Source organism: Chlorocebus sabaeus, chromosome 3 (genome assembly GCF_047675955.1).
Source record: "Chlorocebus sabaeus isolate Y175 chromosome 3, mChlSab1.0.hap1, whole genome shotgun sequence".
Taxonomy (NCBI): Eukaryota; Metazoa; Chordata; class Mammalia; order Primates; family Cercopithecidae; genus Chlorocebus; species Chlorocebus sabaeus.
The window spans coordinates 40,218,948-40,233,409 of NC_132906.1; positions in this window are offsets into that span (position 1 = coordinate 40,218,948).

Sequence of the window (14,462 nt, forward strand, 5' to 3'; positions counted from 1 at the left end):
AAAAATGTCATACAGGAGGTAGGGGCTGTATGAATGGGGACTTCATCTTGAATGGAGACTTCAAGCCTCTGCTTGGCACTTTAATTCACTGTGGCTGAGCTGGTTCACAGGTTGTGTGAGAAAGTTCTTACTCTTCCCTCTCTTTTCCTCTAGCAGAAGGAGTTTATCTTGAAGCGGCAAACTACACTGTTCAGAGGTCAGGGAGGGGTGGAGTAAGTCCTCCCTTGGCTGTCCTGTCTGATATCTCACTGGTCATATCCACCCCAATCCACTGGCTCTGAGCCCAGCACAGGACCTACAACTTATTCAGGAATTGCAGTCATTGTGGCCTAGACTGCCTTTCAAATTAACTTAGCACTCCAAAGCACGTTAGCATACTAAGTACTTTATCATACTAAGTACTTTAGCACTTTAGGGCTACCCAGAACTCAGGTGCCAACCATTGGGATGGATGGACGATTCCCCTCTTGCTAAGGCTGGTCTAAATGCTTCCTCTGTGGGCGCCAGCTGAATTCTGCTTTGTGTTGTTTTCCAGTTTGACAGAGCAACACTGAGTTCCAGTGCAAAGCGCCACAGTCACCTTACTCTTCCTTTCCCAAGCACACAAGTTCTTTCTTTATGCCAGGCTGTGCTTCCAGGAGACGGGGGAGGGGTGACATAGACAATTCAAGACTGTCTTTCCCACCCTTTTCAGTGCTTCTTTCCTTGATACAGTGTTAAAACCAGGTGCTGTGATCTCTCACTTGATTTTTGTTTCTTACAAAGGTGCTTTATTGTGTGGATAATTGTTCAGTTTGATGTTGCTGGGATCACTGGAGGGTTCTATATAGCCATCTTGCTCCACCTCCACCCTAAATATTTGTTATTAATCACTAAATATTTTTAATTTCCCAATAAAAATTTTAATCTATTCAAAATCATCTGATTTGTAATCTTCAATAAGTTCCTTATTTCAATGTGCTTATTTCCCCAGTTTTAAAATTTCATGTTAAATATATGCTGCATTGTCCTTGTTCATCAGAGTAAGAAATAATATGTATGGTAATAGGTACACAATGGCTGCATCTTGGGTAATTGCCAAAAATAAATTATATAAACAGCTTTTACTATAGTTGCTTTATTTTTAACCCTCAGAAAATGGTAGCAGTCAGTGTGGCCCATGGGGATAAATGAAACAACATATGTAAAGCACCATGTATAATTCACAACACAGGATGAGTAAAAAAAAAGTTGTAGTTTTGTTATCATTATTATTAAAAAGGATTTAAATTAATGGCATATTAGGTTGCATTTTAATATCCATTGAAAATAAAGAAAACAATTTAAATAATACTCTTCAGACTCATCTTAAGAACATGGGCATAAATTTTATTATTCATAGGGAAATAATATAGTTCTGACCTACTGATATATCAGAAACATAATGTCAGAAAAGATTTTAGACCCCTTCTAGCCAGTGTCATTGGTGGTCAAAATTAGTCTTGGAATTGCCACAGTCACACTCTTTAAATGTGTAAACAGAATCCCTTCATATTGAGCAAAAACTTTTGAAACCAGAACAAATAAGGGAGATTTCTACTCTAAGCCCAAGTTTTACAGTCTGAGAAAGTTCAGATGACTTGCCCAAGTGAAACAGAACATTTATCAGATAAGAGGGAGTTCAATACTTCATTGAATAATTTTAATAATTGTAAATTTTATCCTAAAATTTTCCTAGACATTTGAAAATTTAGAGATGAGATGGAGCAACTGGAATAAAGTTTTTGATAAAAATATCTGAGTTGAAGTAGTGAGTTTGATGGGAACATATAAAAAAGAAAAGTGGTAAGTTGCAATTATTTAGTGAAACTTTATGGTTTACTTAATTTAAATACGTGGTAAAAGTCGGTATTTGTGTTATTGGTCTGCCTTACATTGTTATATTTAATCTCTCTATAGCATTTGCTAAACATATAGTTTTTCAGTCTTCAGAGTATTGATAATGTACCAAAATATCTAAAAATTAATGAGATCTAATTGTTATATAATTCACAGAGAAGTTAAAAGAAATGAGTAAATTTTGGGTGGAGGACTGACTTTAATATTTGTCTACTTTCTCAATCACATGAGAACATTAAAAGAGCTAACATGTATTTGGAGCTATGTACCAGACGGAGGGTTTAGTATATTTTGCTCTTGTCTCAGTTAGTCATGTACAGTCCTTCAATTTTAGTATTGATGTGTTCATTCATCTATAAACTGTTAAGTAATTGACATCCCTAGAATCATACAGTAGAAACAAGTATAAGTATTTTTCCAAAACCTAAACATTTTATCATACTGTCTTTCTCAGCATTTATACACGTATGCACAAAGTGTATCTATTTGTTGTAATAATGTTGAATATAAAGTCAGGACTTTAAATTCTAATGTATTCACAAGATCATCTTTCTCTAATCAAAAATTAGGAGGTATATAATCTACCTCCTACCTGGATAAAGATGTTTGAGATCAAGACCTACATTTGTAAATGCCGATCCAGATGCCGATCACAGACATTGTGTTGGTTTTGTTTCGTAAGGTCAGCTATTATTCTACTACAGTGATGCAATATTGTCAATGAAGACGTGCACTAGAATCATATAATGCAAAAATAACCATTTTTCTTAGCATATATGCCATTTTAGAGAATATCAGTACAAATAGCAGTCTAGTAACAGTAAAATAATATTAGAATGGAAATAATCCTTCTTTCCTTTCTTCAATAAAGAAGAGATATGTTATTGCACCTTTAGGTCCAATTGCCACATCTTTCCTTGAGCTATTTTTTTAATGCCAGGCTATAAATTTTCACACATAGAAAATACGGAGATCCCATAAGGGAATTTGAGAAAAAAATGCATTTCTACCGTATATAGTTAGTTGTGCATCATAAATGTGTCCTTTTCGTTTAGAGAAAAATAAGCTTAAATATTCTATGTACTCACTGCTCATCTCAAAGAAAGTATGCAACATCTAAGCTCTTATATTCTTAAACTTACAGGAGAAAAATATATTCACAAAATACAAATGAATTATTGAATTCATATTGAGTTATTTTGATTTCTTAACTGGGAAAGATCTTTTCAATATATTCATCAAATTAAATGAAAATTCTCAACATTTGGAGAAACATTGCCAGGTGGGTAAAACTGTTTCTCTATATTTATGTTGCCCACACTGGAGATTTATTTGCAAATGTTTGTATGTTATGAAGAGCTAAGTTGCAACATTGCTTTGTTGATATAGGTCAAGGTTTCACAAATGATTCTAGTAGGCAAGAGTGGAAATAAGAGAAGTTTTGAATAAGAATCACTTGATGGACCAGGCACAGTGGCTCATGCCTGTAATCCTAGCACTTTGAGAGGCTGAGGCAGGAGGATCACCAGGTCATGTGATCGAAACTGTCCTGGCTAACATGGTGAAACCCTGTCTCTACTAAAAGTACAAAAAAATTAGCCAGGCGTGGTGGTAGGTGCTTGTAGTACCAGCTACTCGGGAGGCTGAGGTAGGAGAATGGCATGAACCTGGGAGGCAGAACTTGCAATGAACTAAGATGGAACCACTGCACTCCAGTCTGGGAGACAGGGCAAGACTCCACCTCAAAAAAAAAAAAAAAAAAAAAAAGAATCACTTGATGATCAGCTTGCCCTACATTTGTGGCCTTAAGAAAGTTATGCACATTAAAATATCCTTCTGAAGCCTTAAATAGCACCTAGTCTCCTGTTCACAAAAGTTGCCAATTGGCAAAATGCAGTAAAAATAACTCATTTTCCCTGAATCCTAAAGGTGACTTTTGGAAAACATAAAGGTATTTAACTCATTTTCAACACTACAGATATAAAGCATTTTCAGATATTACTATCTACATTGGCTTGTTTCAATGCAAGTTTTATCCAAAAGCAGCAGTGCACAAGCACATATAAATAGCTTTCAGTAATTTTAGCAAATGTTTGACATTTTAAAAGATATGCTTTGCTAAACTATGCAGGCATGTTTTAACAGTACATTCTAAAACTACTATAATTATGAGGTTTATGGAATTCTAATGTAAATCATGCTTGGCAGCCTCTTATTTTTTAAGAAAAAAAATGTATTCCTGGGTAAAATGTACATTAAATGAAACAGATTTTTTTAATGCTCCCATATAAGCTACATATTTGATCAGTAAATGTTATGTTCAATATTTGTGACTAGATACAATTATCAAAAGTAATTGTGAAGTTAAAAAATTTTAAATAGTGTGGCCAGTTTTCAAATCTACCAGACTGAAAGTAACTGCCAAAATTCTAGCAAATAGTAAACTTCTTATTTACTGAACTTCTGATTATCCAAAGAATAAGAGTAGGGGCTGATCAGACCCAATACCAGGCCGTGGGGGCTATAAAGTCCGGCAGAGTCAAAGGAATGAGAAAAGAGAGAAAGTGGGACCAGGGGGCCAATGATAGTATGGAGGCTGTGAAGGCCCCAGCTCTGGGACCCCACGCTATTTGTTGGTGATCAAACCAAGAAACAGGTGGGGAAGATGTGGGGGTTGAAAGGAAGCAGTGTATCAAGTGAAGGAGCTACAGCTGTGACAGTTTAGCACTTTCTTTGAAACATATGGCTACTTGAGATAATGGGAGTGCTAGAAGCGAGGAGCCAGCAAATCTGGACACATTCCAAAGGACAGGAGGGGTTTTAGACTCTGGACCCCAGACATGTTCCAAAACTCTTTTACATTATGCCAGACAGGCAAGCCCTGCCTCAGCTTCTCTCCCAACACTCAGCTTTTCTCTCAACAAGAAGTTAGATGGATAGTTAGAGATTTGATCCTATTAGCATCATTTTCAAGTCTGTCTAGTATAAGTGAGTTTGTGCCATAGAATTCACATTCATGGATCTGTTTAGAACTGGAAGGTGTAAGTTAAGAATGAGAAGACCAAGTTAGTGGAGACGTAATCAGACACTTTAGAGATACATTACCAGATGTCATGGTCTAAAAGAAACATTGCTAAGAAACATAAAAAGGCAATGCTTTGGCTTTTGACTCACTGTTTTAAAAACTTCTAAAGTTATTTTCTTTTTTTACTCCCAGTCTGTATCTGAAGCAAATACTTTATTTCAGAAAAAGATTTCACTGCTCACTAAATAATCCTGGCCTCTGCCTAATAATGTAGAACAAAGTCTGGTGTTGTTAGAAACAAAGAATTTGGTTTTTCATGGCCCTGAAATTGATCAAGGTGTGAAAATAATTCAGACCAACATGATCAAGAGACCTGGTGAATAAAAGAGAACTGTAGTCCAACAATTTCACTGAGAATTGTATGTCAGAATACTTGTATTGCCTAATTAAGGAACTGTATGCTCTAAATTGAATATTATATTCGAAGTTAAAGCTAGGTAAGTTATAGTTAGATGACTGTGGAATCAAAGCTAGGTAAGTTATAGTTAGATGACTGTGGAATCAAAGCAAAGCCAGCTTCAGTGATCATAACAGAATTTTCATTAATTTATGGTAGGGCGATGGACCCATCTCACAAGAGAGCGTCAACCAGTCTGGTTATCCTGTCTTTGGGTCAGAGCTAATGACATTCACAAATTCTAACTTAAGTGCCTCCCCTTCCCATTCATTTTTGTTCCAGACTTAAACTGCTTTCTTCAGAAAATATAATAATGTCTAGAAGTTAAATACAAATAATGCTGATGTTATTTTTTTGTGTGTCTGTCAGCCATAATAATTTCTCACAATTTCACCCTGGAAAACATTATCAGAAGTAAAAATGGTCAGATGGCCACAGACACTTATTTTAATGTAATCTTTTGGAATAAATGGAGAAAGCAGTGTGCAACAGAAAAGAAAGTGCTAATTAGAGCTCAGATGAAATAATATTACTCTTTAAAATTAAGTTACAGTGTATCTATACTATTAATAAATAAATGCAGCCTAAAACATAAAACATTAATTGGATAAACATTATGTGACTGATAAAATATTTGTATAGTTGCTTATATCATGTTAAAAATAAGCTCCAACTATATTATTCCAATCATATAAACTATGTTTATAAGCACAATATCAGAAGAAAAGAATCTATTTTAACAATTATTAACTTTAAATAGTTGAAATTATGTTGCCTGTGTTACTTTACTTTTCTGTATTACTTTTTAACATTTTTAATATATTTACTTAATAAGAAATTAACTTTAAATAATTTTTGAGCATTATTTTACTTCAGATTTTGTATTTGTTTATAAAAGACTAAACTAACAACCCACATATGTGTCATGCAGTTTTATTCTTGTAAATATCTACTTAATTTTTACATGTGGATTTTCACTGTATGCTAACTAAATTGGGTAGGCTTATTCTATGAGAAACGAATTAAAAATAAAAACAATAGAGTATTATACACTGTTTGAGGAGTAGTATTTTCCTTTCAGATTCTTACACTATTTAGTGCCATCTTAATAAATGTATTCATATAAACAATTCAACTAAATATGAGACTGTAATGTTTACTTTTTGAGCAAGGTTTGATAAAATAGGGAGCTGATATTCAGACCTAATTTGTTTTGTTTACCTTACAAATAATAAAAAGAGAATAATAGAATGCCCTAAGACAATTGCAGTGTACAAGGACAAAAGGGTGGCTAACAATACAGTATAACTTTTTTTTCTAAAAGCTTTTTTCAAGCCCCTGTTGAGCTTTGAAAAAAGCATCCACAAAGCATTGCATATGAGCTGGTATTCATGAACAATTTCTGTGTCCATATGCCTAACATTTTCAGAAAATGGCACTGTTTGAAAATTATCTTGAGTATAAAATGTCATACATATTAATTGTATGCTGTTATTAAGGCTTCAAATATTATAGGAGCAATTAATTATTACATTTAACTTATTTGGGCCATTATTTATGAAGGCAACCTAATTTGCATACACATATATATATAATTGTATAATTTTAATAATAATCACTAAACCAAACAAAGCAGTAACCGTATGGTTACACAACAAGGTAATCTGCTAATATATGTGCAAGGAAAAGGAAAAGACTAGAAATCAATGATAGGTTTTTTTTAAAATAACAGATCAAAAGGATTTTTGGCAGAAACTCATGTTAATAGAAATGTAGTTTTCAATACCTTAAGACTTTATTATGGTTTATACTTAGGCAGAATATATTTATAATCAATTGTATCTAAGAATAATAAAGTTTCTGAAATATTGAGAATATGAGAAAGTATCTCTTGCATTATTATACCATTTCTATCAGTATTTTCCTTAGGGCTAATTCCAACTCAAAACAACTTTTTAAATCCTAGGAGAAAAAAATACATATCTAGAGTGAAGAGGATGCAACACTAACTACTAGCAGAAAATAATAAGTATCTCTACAATTAAGAATGGAGAAAATTGTAGCTATCAAAAGAAGAGAAACAAAGGTAAAGAAAAAAGTACACATGAATTTCACCAATTTTTAAATAGGTTAGAAATTGTCCATCTCTACCCATTGAGTGGAATACATTTATCTACTCCTTAAATTCAGTTAACCTTTTAATGATAGAATGATTTTATTTAGTGATATGTTTTGATACTTTCTCTTTGTAATTTGTGTATCTACTAGTGTTTTTTTCTTTATAGTTATTATAGGGTTTATATAACACATCTTAAAGATACATTTCTAATTTAAATTAATAATTTCAATCAAATACAAAACTATTTACTCTGACTTCTCTCCACACACACACACTTGATAATAATGTCATACTTTACATCTTTCATTATTGTGTATTCATTAACAAATTAGTATAGGTGTAATTATTTTTAACACTTTTGTCTTTTAGCTATTATACTTTTATAAAGTTAAAAATGACTTACACATCACCAGTACAATATTAGAGTATTCTGAGTTAGACTATATGTTTACCTTTGCCAGAGAATTTTGTGCTTTTCTATGTTTTCATGTCATTACTTAGCATCCTTTTGTTTTAAATAGAATTCCCTTTAGCATTTTCTTTTTATAAGACAGATCTCCTGGTTATGAACTCCTTAAGCTTTTGTTTGTCAGTGAATGTTTTTATATCTCCTTTATTCTGAAGAATAGTTTTGCAGGGTATAGTATATGTACTTGGCAGGTTTTTGTTTTCCTTTTTTGTTTTTTTATTTTAGCACTTTGAATATATCCTCCTACTTTTGCCTGGTTTGCAAGGTTTCTGTTGAGAAGTCTGCTGATAACCTTACAGAACTTCTTTTATATGTGGCAAATTTCTTTTCTTTTGCTACTCTCAAGATTCTTTGTCTTTGACTTTTGACAGTTTGAATGTTGTGCCTTGGATTATTCATATTTGGATTTGTCTTTCTTGGGAACTTTCGATCTTTGTAAATGTGGATAGCCACACCCCCTTCAAGATTTTAGAATTTGCAGCCAGTATTTCTTTAAATAAGTTTTGTTCATTTTCTTATCTTTTCATCTTCCAGGAATCCCAAAATTCAAATATTTGTGTAAGTAATACTGTCACATAGGATACTTATGCTTTGCTCACACTTTTTCAAATACTTTTCTCTTTTTGCTCTTCTTATTTATTTATTTATTTATGTATTTATTAGTTTTAGTTCTGGGATGCACATTCCGGATGTGCAGGTTTGTTACATAGGTAGACTTGTGCCATAGTGGTTTGCTGCACCTATCAACCCGTTGCCTAGGTATGAAGCCCAGCATGCATTGACTGTTTTTCCTAATACTCCCCCTCCTCCCACTCTACTCCCAACAGGCCCCAGTGTGTGATTTTGCTCTCCCTGTGTCCATGTGATCTCATCATTCGGCTCCTACTTGTAAGTGAGAATATGTGGTGTTTGGTTTTCTGTTCTTGCATTAGTTTGCTGCAGATAATGGCTTCCAGCTCCATCTATTGTCTCTGCTAAGGACATTATCTCATTCCTTTTTATGGCCAAATAGTGTTCATGTTTTATATTTACTACATTTTCTTTATCAAGTCTATCATTGACGGGGATTTGAGTTGATTCCAGGTCCTTGCTATTGTGTATAGTGCTTCAGTGAACATATGTGTGAATGGATCTCTGTAACAGAATGATTTGTACTGCTTTGCTGGGTCAAATGTTATTTCTGGTTGTAGATCTTTGAGAGATCACCATACTGTCTTCCACAATGGTTGAACTAATTTACATTGCCACCAACAGTGTAAAAGCATTCCTATTTCTAATCAACCTCACCAGCATCTGTTGTTTCTTGACATTTCAATAATGGCCATTCTGACTTGCATGAGACTGTATCTCATTGTGGTTTTGATTTACATGTCTGTAATGATCAGTGATGTTGATTTTTTTTCTTATTTTTTTTTGGCTGCATGAATATCTTCCTTGGAGAAGTGTCTCTTCATATCTTTTGCCCACTTTATAATAGGGTTGTTTGGTTTTTTCCTTGTAAATTTGTTTGAATTCTTTGTAGATTCTGGATATTAGATCTTCGATAGATGGATAGATTGCAAAGATTTTCTTCCTGTCTGTAGGTTGCCTGATCACTCTGATAGTAGTTTCTTTTGTTGTTCAGAAGCTCTTTAGTTTAGTTGGATGCCATTTGTCAATTTTGGCTTTTGTTGCAATTGCTTTTGACATTTTCATTACAAAATATTTGCCCCTACCTATGTCCTGAATGGTATTGCCTAGATTTTCTTCTAGGGTTTTTATAGTTTTGGGTTTTACATTTAAGTCTTTAATCCATGTTGAGTTAATTTTTGTATAACACATGAGGAAAAGGTCCAGTTTTCATTTTCTGCAAATGAATAATCAGTTCTCCCAGCACCATTTATTAAATAGAAAATCCTTTCCCCACTGGTTGTTTTCGTCAGGTTTGTCAAAGATCAGATAGTTGTAGATGTGTGATCTTGTTTCTGCACTGTCTATTCTATTCCATTGGTCTATGTGTCTGTTTTGGTACCAGTATCATGCTGTTTTATTTATTGTAGCCTTATAGTATAGTTGGAAGTCCAGTAGGGTGTTATCGTCAGCTTTGTTCTTTTTGCTTAAGATTGTCTTGGCTATACAAACTCTTTTATGGTTCCATATGAATTTTAAAATACTTTTTCTTCTAATGCTGTGAAGAATGTCAGTGGTAGTTTAATGGGGAATAGCATGCAACCTATAAAATGGCCATCTTCACAATGTTGATGCTTCATTCCCATGATGCGAGGTTGGCTCAACATAAAAATAGTTTTTTGTTTTTTTTTTTTCTAATGCTGTGAAGAATGTCAATGGTAGTTTAATTGAGAACAGCATTCAACCTATAAAATACTTTCGGGAGTATGGCCATCTTCACAATGTTGATTCTTCATTCCTATGATGCAAGGTTGGTTCTGTGCTTCCTATCTGTGAGCATAGAATGTTTTCCATTTGTTTATGTCCTTTCTGGTTTCCTTGAGCAGAGGTTTGTAGTTCTCCTTGAAGAGGTCCTTTGCTTCCTTTGTTAGCTATATTTCTGGTATTTTATTCTCTTTGTAGCAATTATGAATGATAGTTCATTCATGATTTGGCTCTCTGTTTGCCTGCTTTTGGTGTATAGGAATGCCTGTGACCTCTGCACATTGATTTTGTATCCTGAGACTTTGCTGAATTTTTTTATTGGCTTAAGAGCTTTTGGGCAAGGCGATGAGGTTTTCTAGATGTAAGAACATGTCAACTGCAAACAAAGACATTTTTACTTCCTGCTTTACTATTTGAATACTCTTTATTCTTTTCTCTTGCCTAATTGCCCTGGCCAGAACTTCCAATACTATGTTGAATAGGAGTGCTGAGAGAGGGATCCTTATTTCGTGCCTGTTTTCAAGGAGAATGCTTCCAGCTTTTTCTCATTTGGTATGATATTGACTGTGGGTTTGTCATAATGGCTCTTATTATTATAAGGCATGTTCCTTCAATACTTAGTTTGTTGAGAGTTTTAACATTAAGGGATGTTGAATTTTATCAATGGCCTTTTCCGCAATCTGCTGAAATAATCGTGGTTTTTTTGCCTTTAGATCTGTTTATGTGATGAATTATGTTTATTGATTTGTGTATGTTGAACCAAACTTGCATCATGGGAATGAAGTCAACTTGATAGTACTGGATAAGCTTTTTGATGTGCTACTGGATTCAGTTTGTCAGTATTTTATTGAGATTTTATGCATCTACGTTCATCAGGGATACTGACATAAAGTTTGCATTGATGTTCATCAAGGATATTGGCATGAAGTTTTCCTTTTTGTTGTATTTATGCCCTGCTTTGGTATTACGATGATGCTGGCCTCATAGAATGAGTTAGGGAGGAGTCCCTCCTTTTCAATTGTGTGGAATCGTTTCAGAAGACATGGTATCAGCTCTTCTTTGTATTTCTGGTAGAATTCAGCTGTAAATGTATCTAGTCTTGGGCCTTTTTTGTTTGGTAGGCTATTTATTACTGCTTCAATTTCAGAACTTGTTATTGGTCTATTCAGGGATTCAACTTCTTCCTGAAAACACTTAACTGCTTCTAGAATATCGACAAAGTTGGTTCTAACTGTTTCTGCTGTTTTCAATGTTGTTTCTGGAAGAACAACAGTTTGGATTGTCGTACTTCACCATTTTGCAGGCTTAAGAGTTAATTTTCAAGTGCAATCAATACAAACTGTTTATTTGCCAGCATCAGTTAAAATTGTCAGGGTCAACACTTTTTCTACCAGCTATAGCACTTTTCTTACTATGTTTTCATGGTCTACTAAATGGTTGTCCACTTCTTTTCCAGACTTCACTAACAGTTTTTCTGCTATTTTTTGTGTATCTGTCCAAAGCCCAGGCCCAAAGAAAATTTCACCTATTTTAGGTTTTTCTTATAACAGCACCATAATTCTGACACATTTTGGCATCTTGTAGCATTTGCTGTATAACTTATAATCCTGAAACTTTGGCTCTTAAAGGAAATATTTGTTTACTCACAATGCTGTAGGATGGCATCTTCTTGGGTTTGATGCAGGTGGATTATTTATTGATTTTAACTGGGGTCCCTTAATTGTTTGTTGTCAACTGCCAGTCCTAGTGGGCCTCAAAAGAAGGAGTTAAAACATTTTTTAATAATTTCTTTAAACTTATTTTGGTAAAGGCAGAATCTCAATATGTTGTCCAGGCTGGTCTCAAATTTCTAGCCTCCAGAAATCCTCTCCCCTCAGTCTCCATCCCAAAGCACTGGGATTAAACATATGAGCCACTGCATCTGTCCTTTATAATTTATCATTTCACAGGTTGCTTAAAGTTAGTCCTATGATTAGTGCATATTAAAAGGCAACAGTTAAAGACTGTGAACAAAAGAAGAAAAAAATGAAGATTCGATGAAATACATTCACATAAAAGAATCCTTAAAATGTAGATGAAATTCTAGGCCAATCTCAAATGTGTATTTCTAGCCAAAGTTCTGAGGAACGTAAGTTCCCAAACTTCATAAAACACTTAAGAAAATAAACTTTCATGAACAAAAGTCACAAGAAAAACAAACTGAAAAATAGCTTTGCGAAGCTTCATGTATTGAAATCTTCAGATAAAACATAAAAATAATATAATTAAATGAACAAAATGAATCATATATTAAAAACTACCCAATGTACTGTTTAGAGTAATATAATTTCTAGCAATTAAAACTTAAGATTTTACATTGAAACTTATGTAATACTCAAAAATAAGGATTAAAAACTGTATACACACTAAATATATTAAGTACAAGTAAAGAGAGATTAACTGAATTGAAGTTTAACATTAAATAACAATAAGAGGATTGATACTCAGAAAAGGAGATGGAAAATATGAAAAATGTTAAGAGACATAAAAAACTGAGTAAGTTCTAATTGCAGACACAGAAGGAGAGAATGGAGAAAAGGATAATAAGTGGTTAGACACAAAAATTAGACATTGAAAACCTAAAAATATTGCAAGATTGATGAACAATGAATCATTTAAATTAGAAAGCACAAAATCAGAGAGAGAGAGAGATATTCAGGAAGAGATATACATCTAAATACCTAGAGCAAAAAATGAAAAGAACACCACCAAAGTTAAAGTGAAAAGAAAGTAGAAGACCTAAAATGGGATAATAATTGAACTGACAAATGATGTCTCAACAGAAATTAGAACACAGAAGATCTTGAAACAGTATCTTCAAAATGTTGAAAAAAACCCTGCTATACCTAGTGAAAATATTTTTAAAGAATAACACTAAATAATGATATTTTCCAACAAGCATATATTGAGAGTAAACTAGCAATTATGGTAAAATACTCAATTCAAGAAGAAAGGAACTAATTCAAGAAGGAAGGTCAGAGATGCTGAAAAATATTACCAGTCTGAAACAAATAATAAATGATAAGTTATAATTGATTGCATTACAAACAAATAAAAATAATAACATGAGTGGGAAAAGAATGACCAAACTTAGCATTTTGGAATTAACATTACACTTTGTTAAATTATTAGTGTGCACTTTTATTTCCATTGTAAAATAATATAAATGGGATTTTATGTTAGTAATGGGAAAAAGCAGAGCAAAAAGAAACGGAACATGTGAGAAAAACAGTATCGAAAACCAATGGTAGATGTGATCCAGATGTAACTGTCAGCATGAATTAAGTAAATTTATAAAACTCTTACATTATGACACAAATGCTCTATTTAAATGATCAATTAAAAACGTAATGTTCTCTTGATGATACAGTAGCTTTGGATCATACTAAACTTCTCAATGAAAAGCATAAATGCTGAACAAGATCAAATGACAGCAGCAAACAAAATTTTAAATTCATTGCAGGATAATAAGGCCAGCTAGGACTTGAGTGACCAAAATCTAGAGAAATGGCAGGATACTGCTGTGATGCCTGTATTTACTTTAATCTTTCACTTTGCAATTGTGTCAAATTTTAGCACAGCAGAACCACTCCTGAACTTCTCAGTGATGCTGGTGTTTCTCTCACCAGACCTCCTTTATGGCTTTCTAACATGGTGTGTGCTCTGGACCTGACTTAGAACATAATCATCTGGTGGGTTTTTGTGTCTTAGTTATGATATCCATTCTGGTTCTTCCACATTCTTGTGTCCTTTACTCCAATCATTATCTGCTTCCAGAGAATTTCTGACACTTTGACCCTCCATAGTGTGGAGATCAATATTTTTTCTATGTTTCATGGAGTCATCCTGACAGCAAGTTTGGATTATTCCCTAAGATTATTGCTAGGTGTTAATTCATCAATCATGAGACAGTGCTCCAAATAATTTACTCTCACATTCAAGTAAAGTGATAATTAAAGTTCTTTTATTTTTTTTCTTTAATTGAGACAGTTTCTCACTCTGTCACCCAGGCGTGAGTGCAGTGGAAAAATCACAACTCACTGCAGCCTGAAACTCCTGGGCTCAGGCGATCCTCCCACCTCAGCCTCCTAGGCAGCTGGGA